Genomic DNA, 7,165 nt, shown 5'->3' on the forward strand with positions numbered 1-7,165 from the left:
ATGACTAATGAAACACTAGCCAAGGCTGTAGTGACTAGTGATGACTAATGAAACACTAGCCAAGGCTGTGAGTGTCTAGTGATGACTAATGAAACACTAGCCAAGGCTGTAATGACTAGTGATGACTAATGAAACACTAGCCAAGGCTGTAGTGAGTGATGACTAATGAAACATAGCCAAGGCTGTAGTGACTAGTGACTAATGAAACACTAGCCAAGGCTGTAGTGACTAGTGATGACTAATGAAACACTAGCCAGGGCTGTAGTGACTAGTGATGACTAATTAAACACTAGCCAGGATGTAGGGACTAGTGATGACTAATGAAACACTAGCCAAGGCTGTATGTAGTGACTAATGAAACACTAGCCAAGGCTGTAGTGACTAGTGATGACTAATGAAACTTTAGCCAAGGCTGTAGTGACTAGTGATGACTAATGAAACACTAGCCAAGGCTGTAGTGACTAGTGATGACTAATGAAACACTAGCCAGGCTGTAGGGACTAGTGATGACTAATGAAACACTAGCCATGGGCTGTAGTGACTAGTGATGACTAATGGTACTAGCCAAGGCTGTAGTGACTAGTGATGACTAATGAAGCACTAGCAGCCAAGGCTGTATGACTAGTGATGACTAATGAAACACTAGCCAAGGCTGTAGTGACTAGTGATTACTAATGAAACACTAGCCAAGGCTGTAAGGGACTAGTGATGACTAATGAAACACTAGCCAAGGCTGTAATGACTAGTAATGACTAATGAGCTTACTAGCAAGGCTGTATGTAGTGACTAATGTAGCCAGGCTGAATAATGAAACACTAGCCAAGGCTGAAGTGACTAGTGATGACTAATGAAACACTAGCCAAGGCTGTAGTGACTAGTGATGACTAATGAAACACTAGCCAAGGCTGTGTCACTAGTAGTGACTAATGAAACACTAGCCAAGGCTGTAGTGACTAGTGATGACTAATGAAACACTAGCCAGGATGCTGTAGGGACTAGTGATGACTAATGAAACACTAGCCAAGGCTGTAGTGACTAGTGATGACTAATGAAACACTAGCCAAGGCTGTAGGGACTAGTGATGACTAATGAAACACTAGCCAAGGCTGTAGTGTAGTGATTACTAATGAAACACTAGCCAAGGCTGTAGGGACTAGTGATTACTAATGAAACACTAGTCAAGGCTGTAGTGACTAGTAATGACTAATGAAACACTAGCCAAGGCTGTATGCTAATGTAGCCAAGGCTGTAGTGACTAAGTGATGACTAATGAAACACTAGCCAAGGCTGTAGTGACTAGTGATGACTAATGAAACACTAGCCAAAGGCTGTAGTGACTAGTGATGACTAATGAAACACTAGCCAAGGCTGTAGTGACTAGTGATGACTAATGAAACACTAGCCAAGGCTGTAGTGACTAGTGATGACTAATGAAACACTAGCCAAGGCTGTAGTGACTAGTGATGACTAATGAAACACTAGCCAAGGCTGTAGTGACTAGTGATTACTAATGAAACACTAGCCAAGGCTGTAGGGACTAGTGATTACTAATGAAACACTAGCCAAGGCTGTAGTAGTAATGACTAATGAAACACTAGCCAAGGCTGTATGTAGTGACTAATGAAACACTAGCCAAGGCTGTAGTGACTAGTGATGACTAATGAAACACTAGCCAAGGCTGTAGTGACTAGTGATGACTAATGAAACACTAGCCAAGGCTGTAATGACTAGTGATGACTAATGAAACACTAGCCAAGGCTGTAGTGACTAGTGATGACTAATGAAACACTAGCCAAGGCTGTAGTGACTAGTGATGACTAATGAAACACTAGCCAAGGCTGTAGTGACTAGTGATGACTAATGAAACACTAGCCAAGGCTGTAGTGACTAGTGATGACTAATGAAACACGAGCCAAGGATGTAGGGACTAGTGATGACTAATGAAACACTAGAGGCTGTATGTAGTGACTAATGAAACACTAGCCAAGGCTGTAGTGACTAGTGATGACTAATGAAACACTAGCCAAGGCTGAAGTGACTAGTGATGACTAATGAAACACTAGCCAAGGCTGTAATGACTAGTGATGACTAATGAAACACTAGCCAAGGCTGTAGTGACTAGTGATGACTAATGAAACACTAGCCAGGCTGTAGTGACTAGTGATGACTAATGAAACACTAGCCAGGCTGTAGTGACTAGTGATGACTAATGAAACACTAGCCAGGCTGTATGTAGTGACTAATGAAACACTAGCCAAGGCTGTAGTGACTAGTGATGACTAATGAAAACACTAGCCAAGGCTGTAGTGACTAGTGACTAATGAAACACTAGCCAAGGCTGTAATGACTAGTGATGACTAATGAAACACTAGCCCAAGGCTGTAGTGACTAGTGATGACTAATGAAACACTAGCCAAGGCTGTAGGGACTAGTGATGACTATTGGCCAAGGCTGTAGTGACTAGTGATGACTAATGAAACACTAGCCAAGGTTGTAGTGACTAGTGATGACTAATGAAACACTAGCCAAGGCTGTAGGGACTAGTGATGACTAATGAAACACTAGCCAGGGCTGTAGTGACTAGTAATGAAACACTAGTGACTGTGATGACTAATGAAACACTAGCCAAGGCTGTAGTGACTAGTGATGACTAATGAAACACTAGCCAAGGCTGTAGTGACTAGTGATTACTAATGAAACACTAGCCAAGGCTGTAGGGACTAGTGATTACTAATGAAACACTAGCCAAGGCTGTAAGGACAGTGACTAGTGAATGACTGTATGTAGTGACTAATGAAACACTAGCCAAGGCTGTAGTGACTAGTGATGACTAATGAAACACTAGCCAAGGCTGTAGTGACTAGTGATGACTAATGAAACACTAGCCAAGGCTGTATGTAGTGATGACTAATGAAACACTAGCCAAGGCTGTAGTGACTAGTGATAATGAAACACTAGCCAAGGCTGTAGTGACTAGTGATGACTAATGAAACACTAGCCAAGGCTGTAGTGACTAGTGATGACTAATGAAACACTAGCCAAGGCTGTAGTGACTAGTGATGACTAATGAAACACGAGCCAAGGATGTAGGGACTAGTGATGACTAATGAAACACTAGCCAAAGGCTGTAAATGAAACACTAGCCAGGCTGTAGTGACTAGTGAGTGACTAGTGATGACTAATGACTAATGAAACACTAGCCAAGGCTGTAATGACTAGTGATGACTAATGAAACACTAGCCAAGGCTGTAGTGACTAGTGATGACTAATGAAACACTAGCCAAGGCTGTAGTGACTAGTGATGACTAATGAAACACTAGCCAAGGCTGTAGTGACTAGTGATGACTAATGAAACTAAAGGCTGAAACTAATGAAACACTAGCCAAGGCTGTAGTGACTAGTGATGACTAATGAAACACTAGCCAAGGCTGTAGTGACTAGTGATGACTAATGAAACACTAGCCAGGCTGTAGTGACTAGTGATGACTAATGAAACACTAGCCAAGGCTGTAGTGACTAGTGATGACTAATGAAACACTAGCCAAGGCTGTAACTGAAACACTAGCCAAGGCTGTAGTGACTAGTGATGACTAATGAAACACTAGCCAGGGCTGTAGTGACTAGTGATGACTAATGAAACACTAGCCAAGGCTGTAGTGACTAGTGATGACTAATGAAACACTAGCCAAGGCTGTAGTGACTAGTGATGACTAATGAAACACTAGCCAAGGCTGTAGTGACTAGTGATTACTAATGAAACACTAGCCAAGGCTGTAGGGACTAGTGATTACTAATGAAACACTAGCCAAGGCTGCTAGTAATGACTAGTGATGACTAATGAAACACTAGCCAAGGCTGTAGTGACTAGTGATGACTAATGAAACACTAGCCAAGGCTGTAGTGACTAGTGATGACTAATGAAACACTAGCCAAGGCTGTAGGGACTAGTGATGACTAATGAAACACTAGCCAAGGCTGTAGTGACTAGTGATGACTAATGAAACACTAGCCAAGGCTGTAGGGACTAGTGATGACTAATGAAACACTAGCCAAGGCTGTAGTGACTAGTGATGACTAATGAAACACTAGCCAAGGCTGTAGTGACTAGTGATGACTAATGAAACACTAGCCAAGGCTGTAACTAGTGACTAGTGATGTAGTGACTAATGAAACACTAGCCAAGGCTGTAGTGACTAGTGATGACTAATGAAACACTAGCCAAGGCTGTAGTGACTAGTGACTAGTGATGACTAATGAAACACTAGCCAGGGCTGTAGTGACTAGTGATGACTAATGAAACACTAGCCAGGGCTGTAGTGACTAGTGATGACTAATGAAACACTAGCCAAGGCTGTAGTGACTAGTGATGACTAATGAAACACTAGCCAAGGCTGTAGTGACTAGTGATTACTAATGAAACACTAGCCAAGGCTGTAGGGACTAGTGATTACTAATGAAACACTAGCCAAGGCTGTAGGGACTAGTAATGACTAATGAAACACTAGCCAAGGCTGTATGTAGTGACTAATGAAACACTAGCCAAGGCTGTAGTGACTAGTGATGACTAATGAAACACTAGCCAAGGCTGTAGTGACTAGTGATGACTAATGAAACACTAGCCAAGGCTGTAATGACTAGTGATGACTAATGAAACACTAGCCAAGGCTGTAGTGACTAGTGATGACTAATGAAACACTAGCCAAGGCTGTAGTGACTAGTGATGACTAATGAAACACTAGCCAAGGCTGTAGTGACTAGTGATGACTAATGAAACACTAGCCAACGCTGTAGTGACTAGTGATTACTAATGAAACACTAGCCAAGGCTGTAGGGACTAGTGATGACTAATGAAACACTAGCCAAGGCTGTAAACACTAGCCAAGGCTGTAGTGACTAGTGATGACTAATGAAACACTAGCCAAGGCTGTAGTGACTAGTGATGACTAATGAAACACTAGCCAAGGCTGTAATGACTAGTGATGACTAATGAAACACTAGCCAAGGCTGTAGTGACTAGTGATGACTAATGAAACACTAGCCAAGGCTGTAGTGACTAGTGATGACTAATGAAACACTAGCCAAGGCTGTAGTGACTAGTGATGACTAATGTGATGACTAATGAAACACTAGCCAAGGCTGTAGTGACTAGTGATGACTAATGAAACACTAGCCAAGGCTGTAGTGACTAGTGATGACTAATGAAACACTAGCCAAGGCTGTAATGACTAGTGATGACTAATGAAACACTAGCCAAGGATGTAGTGACTAGTGATGACTAATGAAACACTAGCCAAGGCTGTAGTGCTGTAGCCAAGGCTGTAGTGACTAGTGATGACTAATGAAACACTAGCCAAGGCTGTAGTGACTAGTGATGACTAATGAAACACTAGCCAAGGCTGTAGTGACTAGTGATGACTAATTAAACACTTCCCAGGGCTGTAGTGACTAGTGATGACTAATGAAACACTAGCCAAGGCTGTAGTGACTAGTGATGACTAATGAAACACTAGCCAAGGCTGTAGTGACTAGTGATGACTAATGAAACACTAGCCAAGGCTGTAGTGACTAGTGATGACTAATGAAACACTAGCCAAGGCTGTAGTGACTAGTGATGACTAATGAAACACTAGCCAAGGCTGTAGTGACTAGTGATGACTAATGAAACACTAGCCAAGGCTGTAGTGACTAGTGATGACTAATGAAACACTAGCCAAGGCTGTAGTGACTAGTGATGACTAATGTGCCAAGGCTGTAGTGACTAGTGATGACTAATGAAACACTAGCCAAGGCTGTAGTGACTAGTGATGACTAATGAAACACTAGCCAGGGCTGTAGTGACTAGTGATGACTAATGAAACACTAGCCAAGGCTGTAGTGACTAGTGATGACTAATGAAACACTAGCCAAGGCTGTAGTGACTAGTGATGACTAATGAAACACTAGCCAAGGCTGTAGTGACTAGTGATGACTAATGAAACACTAGCCAAGGCTGTAGTGACTAGTGATGACTAATGAAACACTAGCCAAGGCTGTAGTGACTAGTGATGACTAATGAAACACTAGCCAAGGCTGTAGTGACTAGTGATGACTAATGAAACACTAGCCAAGGCTGTAGTGACTAGTGATGAGTGACTAATGAAACACTAGCCAAGGCTGTAGTGACTAGTGATGACTAATGAAACACTAGCCAAGGCTGTAGTGACTAGTGATTACTAATGAAACACTAGCCAAGGCTGTAGGGACTAGTGATTACTAATGAAACACTAGCCAAGGCTGTAGTGACTAGTGATGACTAATGAAAACACTAGCCAAGGCTGTAGTGACTAGTGATGACTAATGAAACACTAGCCAAGGCTGTAGTGACTAGTGATGACTAATGAAACACTAGCCAAGGCTGTAGTGACTAGTGATGACTAATGAAACACTAGCCAAGGCTGTAGTGACTAGTGATTACTAATGAAACACTAGCCAAGGCTGTAGGGACTAGTACTAATGTGATGAGTGACTAATGAAACACTAGCCAAGGCTGTAGTGACTAGTGATGACTAATGAAACACTAGCCAAGGCTGTAGTGACTAGTGATGACTAATGAAACACTAGCCAAGGCTGTAATGACTAGTGATGACTAATGAAACACTAGCCAAGGCTGTAGTGACTAGTGATGACTAATGAAACACTAGCCAAGGCTGTAGTGACTAGTGATGACTAATGAAACACTAGCCAAGGCTGTAGTGACTAGTGATGACTAATGAAACACTAGCCAAGGCTGTAGTGACTAGTGATGACTAATGAAACACTAGCCAAGGCTGTAGGGACTAGTGATGACTAATGAAACACTAGCCAAGGCTGTATGTAGTGACTAATGAAACACTAGCCAAGGCTGTAGTGACTAGTGATGACTAATGAAACACTAGCCAAGGCTGTAGTGACTAGTGATGACTAATGAAACACTAGCCAAGGCTGTAATGACTAGTGATGACTAATGAAACACTAGCCAAGGCTGTAGTGACTAGTGATGACTAATGAAACACTAGCCAAGGCTGTAGTGACTAGTGATGACTAATGAAACACTAGCCAAGGCTGTAGTGACTAGTGATGACTAATGAAACACTAGCCAAGGCTGTATGTAGTGACTAATGAAACACTAGCCAAGGCTGTAGTGACT

This window comes from Oncorhynchus nerka, linkage group LG14 (assembly GCF_034236695.1).
Source record: "Oncorhynchus nerka isolate Pitt River linkage group LG14, Oner_Uvic_2.0, whole genome shotgun sequence".
Lineage (NCBI taxonomy): Eukaryota > Metazoa > Chordata > Actinopteri > Salmoniformes > Salmonidae > Oncorhynchus > Oncorhynchus nerka.